Raw genomic sequence first — 11,533 nt, 5'->3', positions numbered from 1 at the left:
TCAACTCCTACTCTCAGCTTGTACGCTGACACTGGCTTTCTGTCTCTCCAGGATCACCGTGATCACTACAGTCTTCGCTATCTTGCGCAATCCTTACAGCATCCTCACTCTCGCCTCTATCGTGCTTTGAATTTTACTCCTTCTGTAGTACCTGTTCCTCTTCACCACCTTCCTCTTTCTGTTCGCTTGTCTCGCTTACAAGAATCTCTTTCGGTTCGTATTACTAATGTTTCTCTTTGTATTGTTCCATCCTTGCCCCCTTGGAGGGGTCCCCTTTCCCAAATTTTGTACTTCTCTGACCCGCATCACTAAACCTTTTACCCCTCCTACAGTTTTGAAACGCCTCTTCCTTGAGCACTTTTCTTCTCACTCCCACTCCGTTCCCATCTTCACCGACGGGTCAAAGTCTGCTGACGGTGTGGGCTACACTGTTGTTTTTCCTGACCACACTTATATGTGTCGCCTTCCTCCGGAGGCTAGCATCTTCACAGCAGAAATCTATGCTATTCTCTATGCTCTTCGTCTCCTGTTTTCCTGGTGTCAATCCTCCTTCGTGGTGGTAGATGACTTTCGTAGTGCCCTCATGGCTTTAGGGTCCTTTAATTCGGTCCACCCGGTGGTCATTGAGATTCAACATTGGCTGTTTCTTATCTCCAGTAAATTTAAGTGGGTTGCGTTTTGCTGGGTTCCCAGCCATGTTGGTGTCTCATTAAATGAGCATGCGCATGCTGCCGCTAAGGACGCTATCCGCACTTGTCCCATCTCCAATAAAGGTATTCCTTATTCCGACTTTTACCCAGTTATTCATGCCTCCATCTTTGCCCGCTGGCAGAGTTGTTGGTCTTTTGTTATTGGTAACAAACTGTGTACTCTTAAGAGTCGTGTGTCCCAGTGGCCTTCCTCCTGCCACCGTAACCGGCGGTGGGAAACGGCTCTGGCTAGGTTACGTATGGCAATACCCGTTTAATTCACGGTCACTTAATGGAGTGCTGCCCTGCTCCTTATTGTCTAAATTGCGTTGTCCCTCTTACAGTCGTACATATTCTCGTTGAATGTCTTGACTTCCAGGACGAGCGTGTGTCTTGTTTCCCAACAGTCCCCCGCGGTCGCTTTTCCCTCGATAGAATTCTTGGCGACTCAGATGCTTTTGATATCGTTCGCCTTATGCGTTTTTGTTTTCGTATTGGCATCCTTGGTGATATTTAGCGCCCTCTGATTATCCCGCACATTTGATGGTGCTACATAGCCTTCCCGGTTTGGTGCCTTCTATTGATAATTACTTACTTACTTGGCTGTCAATTGTATAAAGATGACTAGCAATTATATTCAAATTCAAATTGGTATTCAAAAAAATGTGATACAGAGAACAAGAGTAATACAAAATTGTAGGGGCAGGAGTTTTACATACTAACAATGGCACTATTATGCAAAGGGTTTCAGGCAAAACTTTAAATATTAAAAAATATATAATTTTAAGATCTAAAGGGGTAAACTCTAAATATCAAAAGAGAATCTAACTAAACTGTGAAAGTTCAAGAAAAATAACAAATGCATGCAACAAAAACGTGATCCTTAATGATGACTGGCACAGACTTACATAATGGAATGACTTTTTTGCTCTTTTTCCTGGCTGTCGGCGGAGGTAGACGTGCTGGTGCTGGCTCCTTGGCCCGTGGTTGCATGTGCCTTTTTGAGTGTTCCTGAGGGGCCCTCGAGGCCGTTGCAGGCCTGCGGTATGGCGATGCTGTTACCCTCTGTCGTACAGAAGGATTCTATCGGTCTGGACTACTTCAACCACGCTTCGTACCTTGCAGTGAAATTGGTTATTTTGGACTTGTTATGTGTTCCTGTAGAGGCCGTATGTAGTGTGCAGCCGATTGCTGGGAGATGAGCGGTTGTAAAGTGTGGCTCCTCGGTAGTTTACCATGACATAGTGGAGTGTTATGATGGGTACTCCTTCACACTCACTGATGGTGGTGCATCCATGACTGTCTCTGATTGTTGTGGTGTGACAACGTATGTTGCGGTCCATGGGGCGCCCTTTGAGTTTCCTGAAGGTTTCCTATGTGATGGTGTCCCACCCATATCTTTCTCCTAACCCAGCTTAAAGAGTCATATCTCCATAACCTGAGCGTTCTCTGATATTTAGGGAACATTTTCATATGTGCGAGAGTGTGGAGTGTTATCGGGTTGAAAGTGAAATTGCCATTTAAGTTTGATTATGCAAGGGGCTTACGCCCGTTGTGTCACAAGATAGCGCCGAGCCATTCTGTTTCCCGCCAAAGCGTCGCAGTGCCTGCTGGCACCTGACTGGCCAGGTAAGGTCACGTGCCCGAAAGTGACCAATGACGAGAGCCTTCGGGCGGTGTGACGTCACGAGGTGGAGGGCTCCAGAGGCTGTGACAGTCCGTGCGGGCAGAGTACATCACGGACTGTCACAGAGTTAGGACGCATTCCAGTGAGCTCCAGATCTAGAGGCCAGAGAGCCCCTACCAGTGGATTTAAGCATCGCTTTGATACTGCAGACATCCCGTGGAGTGCCAAGAAGCAAGGATTGGCCGGGCTAGAAAGTCAAAAGCTCTATTATCAAGAGTCTGTAGCAGGGACGAACGTTGGGCTGGAGACATCTGGGTAGACCGCTGGGCGTGGTCCGCCCAGCGGACCACGTTCTACATATCAAGCGAGTAGCGACGGCCGGGCAGAATCTACTGGAAGTGAGGCAAGGGGAAACAGTACTGGATGGATCTACAGTGCCAGTGAGAGGAGAAGGAGGACGACGGCGCAGGTACCTCACTCCAGTACCCCAAAGAAGAGGAAGAGGTGGACTGTACCTGCCAGGTGTGAGGACGGCGAGGACGCGCAACTACAAGGACGACTGAGGAACTTGTGTGTGTGTTTAGGAACTGATCAACGGAAGATCAGAAGCCAGGACCAGGAACCTCATCATCCCTCGCCAGAGGACGAGTCGGCTTCGTAATGGAATGAAGTAAGGTAGAAGATAGTTATCCCTCCCTTTTCCCCTTTAATCTAGGCGAGCAAGGATATTCTGTAAATTGTGAACATTTCTTGCTATCATTTATTGTCTATGTGACATTAAGTTAGGCTAGGAGCCAAGGAGCTCATGTAGGCATGAGTTGGTGGTGGAATATAAATATGTACATGTGGTGACGTTAGTGTATCTGGAAGTAATGGCTGGTTTTCAAGAAGCCAGGAACGAACTTTGAATCGCCCAGCTGATCGTGTTGCCATAGGCGTGAGGTGTGTTCCCGCCGATCTGACAGTTGGACCCAGCCAGCTGATCATGTTGCCAGAGGTGTGAGGTGTGTCCCGCCGTCTGACAGTTGGACCCAATCAGCTGATCGTGTTGCCAGAGGTGCGAGGTGTGTGCCCGCCGATGACAGAGCGAGAGGAGTGTTGCCGCCATCAGATAATCCCACCTATATTATTTTCTTATGCAAGTATATATATTTTCTTCAGTAAACTTTTAATCTTACCAATGTGTTTGAGTGAACCTCTATTCTCTAGGGCTATTTTGAGTGAAACCAGTTACGTCACCTTGCACTGCACATGAGATTGCTTTAAGATAACTAATGAGACCACTAATGTGTTGCTGGGACATGAGTATAAACACCTAGCTGGCGACCTCGAGCAGACCTGATATCTAAGAGAGAGTATCTCAGTGTCAAGACGGGCAGGTTCAGTTGTGATACAAGTAGACTTGAACCTCTCCACTCGCTAAGGGTATATATAAGGCCAGCCCTTAGTGGACTGGGGAGCCCAGGGGCGAGGAGTGGCACCTGGTACGGAGGGGCGAAGACCTGTGGGAACGGCCCCAACCATATAAGGTAGGAAGGGGTGAGAACCTTGACACCTACATAGGTACTTTGCCAAGTTTGGGCAAGTGCTCCATATACAAATGAGCATAGTCTCCTCCGGGAGGTGGAAGGGTGTCCTGAGTGGGACTCGCTCTCTGGCTATGCGACTCAAAAGCCCTATTTCGTCGTCGGTAATTATGATGGGCTATTCTGTCCATGTGTTCCATGCGGGCCAGCCACAGACTTGTTTCCGGTGTGGACACTTGGACCAACAGGCTACAGGTTGTGATGCACGTAAGGTTAGCCCAGTGAACCTCTTTCGGCAGAAGGATTTTACCCCTTTTGGTGGCCCCAGATTTGTCTCCATTTGTTGGTGTTGTCAGTGACGCTTTCCGGCCATCTGGTTATCCGGTGGTATTGCCAGTTTGAGCAGCACTCCTGGATGAGGGTGTGGATGGAGGTGTGGGTTGGAGGTATATTGTAGCAAAATTTAAGTTCAACATAAAACCTACAATATAAATTGAGGATAATGATTACACCGATGAAGTTGCATGTCTTCACCATGTTTGTCTGTTGTTGCATGAAGCATGTTTCATGTCTGTCTGTATGTTGAGGTGGTGGTATGAACGACCCCGCCCCCTGCTACTGAGGCCCCTTCATGCCCCGTCTCCAATTAAGGTGTATTCCGATTGTATCGCAATGTGTGGTCCAGTGCCCCCTGTCACTGAGGCTGCAGTAGTGCAGGATCATGCTATGCGTGGTTTTGCTCATCCACTCGGGGCTCTGCTGTGGTTTCTCCTGTGAGGATGTAATAACTATGATGACCAATGCCCTGTCTCCGAGCGTTCGCTGTGGGCTCGGAGAGTTTCTCCCTCTTGTAGAGTGGCTTGGGCCGACTTGCAGGATTATGGGGACTCCAGGAGCTCTTCTGCGGATACCGATGCTGGTGTACAGGGGGCTGGTGCTGTCAGCCTTAAAAAAAATAAACAAAATAAAATATTAAAAACAAACAAAAATAAACAAAATAAATATTAACAAAACACATCACAACAAATAGTTGACATCTTTTAGACTGACAATTAACAAAAAGAGCTTTTAATATATGATCAGACATTCTTGAGATGGAACAGGAACCAAACACTCGCAAGGTCCAAAAAGCACACTTGAAGCCTCCCCAAAACCTCCATTCATTCATTCACAATGTTCTCCCAAAACCATCATGAATTAATGGATGCATGCATGATGGTCTTTCCCCCAAGACCATATGATCCAAGGTACCTCTTGGCCAAAATGGCTTTAAGACAGCACCAAACCCCTCTCCACCTAAACATTAAACCTGCGAATGCAATATGTGATAAATGAATGGACTTTGATGATGATGATGCGAATATTTTATATATAGGCAAAGTACATACATACATACATAGGATACAAGCAGATTGTAGGATTCATAGGAAAGGCAAGTACAATGCCCAAAACCACTAATACTCATACTGTGGGAAAAACTTAAAAATTTATAACTAAAAGTGGACAAACTGGAGGAATGGCCCAAGAATCTATACACCAGTTAATCGGCAGTTGAGACACGGGACCATAGAGCCAATTCTCAACCCCTGCAAACACAACTAGGTGAGTACAAGTTTTGCTTTGAAATTGAGTAATGAAGAATGACTTTTGAATACCTGTAGCAGTTGTATCTTGAGAAAGTCCTGTTTCTTCTTCATTTCTTTCAAGGACTTATCCTCTTGCTCTACATTCTTGCCTTTTGCTTCACTGATCTTCCTATTTTGATTGCTTCCCTCTATAGCACTATACAGTATTGCTTGACATTTTCCCGAGTGAGAACTGAAAATAAGGAAAACCTGAATAAAATATATATCCTCAACAAACAAAAATTGTTTGTCTACAGCTGCAGCTACAGATAACACACAGCCACTCTACTTGAATTATTGCACATGCTACACACACACACACAATAGTTCAAATCTACAAAAGTGGCAGCAGAGAAGACCCACTCAATTATAGAACTGTATCATTGACAAGTGTAACAGTTAAAATATTGGAAAAACTAATAAAAACTAAATGGGTAGAACACCTGAAGAGAAATTATATAATATCAGACAGACAGAATGGTTTTTGATCTGGAAGATCCTGTGTATCGAATTTACTCAGTTTCTATGATCGAACCACAGAGATTTTACAGGAAAGAGATAGATGGGTTGACTGCATCTATTCAGACCTAAAAAAGGCTTTCGATAGAGTTCCACATAAGAGGCTGTCCTGGAAACTGGAAAATATTGAAGAGGTGACAGGTAAACTTCTAACATGGATGAAAAAATTTCTGACTTACAGAAAAATGAGGGCAGTAATCAAAGACAATGTATCGGACTGGAGAAATGTCACTAGTGGAGTACCACAGGGTTCAGATCTTGCGCCGGTGATATTCATTGTCTACATAAACAATCTATCAGATGGAATACAGAATTATATGAACATGTTTGCTGATGATGCTAAGATAATAGGAAGAATAAGAAACTTAGATGATTGGCATGCCCTTCAAGAAGACCTGAACAAAATAAGTATATGGTGCACCAATTGGCAAATGTAATTTAATGTGAATAAATGTCATGTTATGGAATAGGAGAACATAGACCCCACACAGCCTATAAATTATGTGAGAAATCTTTAAAGAATTCTGATAAAGAAAGAGATCTAGAGGTGGTTCCAGACAGAAAAGTATCACCTGAGGACCACATAAAGAACATTGTGCGAGGGGCCTATGCTACACTTTCTAACTTCAGAGTTGCTTTTAACATGGATGGCGAAATACTAAAGAAATTGTTCATGACTTTTGTTAGGCCAAAGCTAGAATATGCAGCGGTTGTGTGGTGCCCATATCTTAAGAAGCACATCAACAAACTGGAAAAGGTGCAAAGACATGCTACTAAGTGGCTCCCAAACCTGAAGAGCAAGAACTACGAGGAGAGGTTAGAAGCATTATATATGCCAAAACTAGAAGACAGAAGAAATTAGAGGTGATATGATCACTACGTACAAAATAGTAACTGGAATTGATAAAATTGACAGGGAAGATTTTCTGAGACCTGGAACTTCAAGAACAAGAGGTCATAGATTTAAACTAAGCACAGAGGCCGAAGAAAAATAAGAAAATTCACTTTCCCAAACACAGTGGTAGACGATTGGAACAAGTTAGGTGAGAAGGTGCTGGAGGCCAAGACCGTCAGTAGTTTCAAAGCGTTATATGACAAAGAGTCCTGGGAAGACGGGACACCACGAGTGTAGCTCTCATCCTGTAACTACACTTAGGTAATTACACTCATTCGACACATTCTCTTTTACTACATAAATGTACAAAAACTTTTTTATAAATGTTAATCCTGATCTGAAATTCTTCCTGGACATGTAATAGAATCTCAATAAATATATAAAAGTATATTTAAAAATTCTTTGATAAACAGATGAGACTTTGCTGGGTAAAAGAGGCTGATATATATATATATATATATATATATATATATATATATATATATATGTCGTACCTAGTAGCCAGAACGCACTTCTCGGCCTACTATGCAAGGCCCGATTTGCCTAATAAGCCAAGTTTTCCTGAATTAATATATTTTCTCTAATTTTTTTCTTATGAAATGATAAAGCTACCCATTTCATTATGTATGAGGTCAATTTTTTTATTGGAGTTAAAATTAACATAGATATATGACCGAACCTAATCAACCCTACCTAACCTAACCTAACCTATCTTTATAGGTTAGGTTAGGTTAGGTAGCCGAAAAAGTTAGGTTAGGTTAGGTTAGGTAGGTTAGGTAGTCGAAAAAACAATTATTTCATGAAAACTTGGCTTATTAGGCAAATTGGGCCATGCATAGTAGGCTGAGAAGTGCGTTCTGGCTATTAGGTACGACATATATATATATATATATATATATATATATATATATATATATATATATATATATATATATGTCGTACCTAGTAGCCAGAACTCACTTCTCAGCCTACTATTCAAGGCCCGATTTGCCTAATAAGCCAAGTTTTCCTGAATTAATATATTTACTATATTTTTTTTCTTATGAAATGATAAAGCAACACTTTTCTCTATGTATGAGGTAAATTTTTTTTTATTGAAGTTAAAATTAACGTAGATATATGACCGAACCTAACCAACCCTACCTAACCTAACCTAACCTATATTTAGGTTAGGTTAGGTTATGTAGCCGAAAAAGTTAGGTTAGGTTAGGTTAGGTAGTCGAAAAACAATTAATTCATGAAATCTTGGCTTATTAGGCAAATTGGGCCTTGCATAGTAGGCTGAGAAGTGCGTTCTGGCTACTAGGTACGATGTATATATATATATATATATATATATATATATATATATATATATATATATATATATATATATATATATATATATATATATATGTCGTACCTAGTAGCCAGAACGTCGTACTCGGCCTACTATGCAAGGCCCGATTTGCCTAATAAGCCAAGTTTTCATGAATTAATTGTTTTTCGACTACCTAACCTACCTAACCTAACCTAACCTAACTTTTTCGGCCACCTAACCTAACCTAACCTATAAAGATAGGTTAGGTTAGGTTAGGTAGGGTTGGTTAGGTTTGGTCATATATCTACGTTAATTTTAACTCCAGTAAAAAAAAATTAACCTCATACACAATGAAATGGGTAGCTTTATCATTTCATAAGAAAAAAATTAGAGAAAATATATTAGTTCATGAAAACTTGGCTTATTAGGCAAATCGGGCCCTGCATAGTAGGGCCCGATTTATATATATATATATATATATATATATATATATATATATATATATATATATATATGTCGTACCTAGTAGCCAGAACGCACTTCTCAGCCTACTATGCAGGGCCCGATTTGCCTAATAAGCCAAGTTTTCATGAACTAATATATTTTCTCTAATTTTTTTCTTATGAAATGATAAAGCTACCCATTTCATTGTGTATGAGGTTAATTTTTTTTTACTGGAGTTAAAATTAACGTAGATATATGACCAAACCTAACCAACCCTACCTAACCTAACCTAACCTATCTTTATAGGTTAGGTTAGGTTAGGTAGCCGAGAAAGTTAGGTTAGGTTAGGTTAGGTAGGTTAGGTCGTCGAAAAAACATTAATTCATGAAAACTTGGCTTATTAAGCAAATCGGGCCTTGCGTAGTAGGCCGAGAAGTGCGTTCTGGCTACTAGGTACGACATAAATATATATATATATAAGATTTCTTACATTCTTGAACAGAACCTAATATTAACACACACATTCCCAGAAAGCAGCCCTTAGCAACTGTCTAACTTCCAAGTACCTATTTACTGTTACGTGAATAGGTGCATCAGGGAAAAAGAAACTGTCCATTTGTTTCAGCCTCTTCTAGGGATAGAACCTCGACCCTTAGGACTACAAACCCAGAGTGCTGTCCACTCAGCCGTCAGGCTCCAATGTTAATTTTCATATTACTGTTAACTGGGATGCATGAAAGAAAATTATATCAGCAGCCAAGTAAAATACAACTAAAATCAAATTAATAATTTTCTAGAACGGACCGAAACGTCTTTGTCTTTTCATCTTTTTGTGTGTGATTTGGTCAACATTCTTCAGCAACATTATTGTGACTCATCATTATCTGCATATAAAATAATTACTTTATAGAACAAGTCAGTAATGTAATTGTATAACCTAAAACTTGTCTAAAATATATACAAGTTTTTCTTTGAATTTAAGAAATGAAGAATGAGTTTTGATTACCTTTAATAGTTGAATCTTGAGACAGTCTATTTTTTCTTCATTTTCTTTAACGTAACCTCTTGCTCCCCATTCTTTTCTTTTGCCTCACTGATGTTGATATTTTCTTGGATATCTATATCATCTTGTTGACATTTGATACATTGTCCTGCATGTATGCTGAAAATACAGAAAAATGCGTAAAATTAATATGATATCCTCAATACAAAATGTGTGCTCCAATAAACTATAATTGAAAGAAACACTGTATAGTGAAATTTGGCAGCAATGAGGAACTATTTCATTATGGTAATTTTGGTACCCATATGTAAAGGAAGTCTCATTATCTGCTGATATAGACCTGACCAAACATAAAGTGTGTCAAAATTATTTGCATACTCTCCGTCACTATGTGATGGAATGCAAAAAGATAAGTGAATTCAGATAATTCTATAACAAATGTTCAAGATATGAGTAAATATTTCATTCAAAATGATCTGCTGCCTGAAGTCTTGGTCAAATATAATAAAAATAGTTTACTAACTGTATGTAATAGCTAAGTGATTGTAACCTATCCACCACTGTCCACTGGATGGGGAGCAGTGTGCAGGATAAACATATCAATTGTGACACTACCTATCCACATATGTCAGTTGCTTAATTTAAAAACTGTACTTATAGTCGGTCTCGAGACCCTTGTCAATGTGACGATATCTATTGAATTTTGTAATTAGGTCATCAAGATTGTAACTTGCTTAGCTAAAGCTTAGTTTGGTTCAGTCCCTGAGCCAATCAATTATGTGCCTCTGTAATGGAGTGCTGGTTGCGCCACCTAGAGGGTGCAGACGTCGAGCTCTGGCTGTCAGTGGTCGTCTGCCGTTGCTGAGTGGCGGTTGCTGTGAGGAAGGGGGGGGGGGGTGGAACTCCCGCATGGTCGGGGCCCCACCTGCCAATAAGGACGGGGCTGGTACTAGCCGTATTCGAAGAATAGACACAGTGCGGCTGGATTTTTCTGCTGATGTGGACTGGCCCGTTGATGAAGTTGTCCTCCTCGACGTCCTCCGTGTTAACGTCCCCGAGCTCCTGGGCTTAGAGAAATTGTCGCCCACCCGTGTTGCGGTGTCATTCGCCACGTCACATGTATACCGGGAGTTTGTGGCCCGCTGGAATGGCCGCACGCTTCCTCTTCCGGCCTCGGCTGTGTCTGTAGAGGTCTCGGATCCCTGGGGGCCCTTGACGTTTGTGAGTATTCACGGCGTGCCAGTGACCTTCCCCGAGGCGGCCCTCATGGCCTTGTTTACGCGGTTTGGGTCGGTGGTGAAGCACCGGTTCAACACTTTGAGTGCGGGCCGACTGAAGGGGGTCCGGCTGGGTTCACGCAGGCTTGTCTTGCGGCTCACGAGCCCTATACCGTCCAAGGTCTCGTATCGTGGGTGTCTGTCTCTGAGGACTTTCTATCAGGGGCAGACCCGAACGTGTTTCCGGTGTGGTGCTGAGGGCCACGTCGTGGCCGGTTGTGACGTTCCTCATACAGAAGCCCCTTCATTTTTCCTTGAGGATGATTTTCCTCGCTTATCTGTGCGTGTGGACTCCCTGGCGGATTCTCGCTCTGTGCAGGGCGCCTGTTTCGGACCTTCTTCGTTCGGTGACTGTGGAGGTGCATCCGCATCCAATGGCCTTGGGGGATGCTGTAGGGGTGGTGCCTGCGTCTCCTGCTGGAGGCAATGTGCTTCCCGGGGCTGACGGTGCGGTGGTATGTGTGTCTCCACCCACGTCCTCTGCCTCGTCTCCTCTGGGAGTTTCCTCGTTGACGAGTACCTTTTCTATTCTGCATGTTCTGTCGCCCTCCCTGGATACCTCACGTGTGCTGACATCTTCCCTTTCGCCTGTTGTGTCTCTTCCTTCTCCGACTCCGGTCTCTGTTCC

The 11,533-nt window shown here is 42.6% G+C and overlaps 1 long non-coding RNA gene across 1 annotated transcript; it reads right to left on the bottom strand.

Annotated features, from left to right (window-relative positions):
• Window positions 1–1,404: 1,404 nt before the first annotated feature.
• Window positions 1,405–10,991, bottom strand: LOC138367912 (uncharacterized). The gene is made up of 4 exons (XR_011229471.1): window positions 10,554–10,991; window positions 9,632–9,787; window positions 5,498–5,660; window positions 1,405–4,787 (listed from the first exon to the last, which is right to left on the bottom strand). It is a non-coding gene; the product is annotated as an uncharacterized lncRNA (long non-coding RNA).
• Between the last annotated feature and the right edge of the window lie 542 nt (window positions 10,992–11,533).

This window comes from Procambarus clarkii, chromosome 23 (assembly GCF_040958095.1).
Source record: "Procambarus clarkii isolate CNS0578487 chromosome 23, FALCON_Pclarkii_2.0, whole genome shotgun sequence".
In the NCBI taxonomy this organism is placed as follows: Eukaryota; Metazoa; Arthropoda; class Malacostraca; order Decapoda; family Cambaridae; genus Procambarus; species Procambarus clarkii.
The sequence above is the reverse complement of the archived record's forward strand: the minus strand, read 5'-3'. Positions and strand labels throughout refer to the sequence as shown.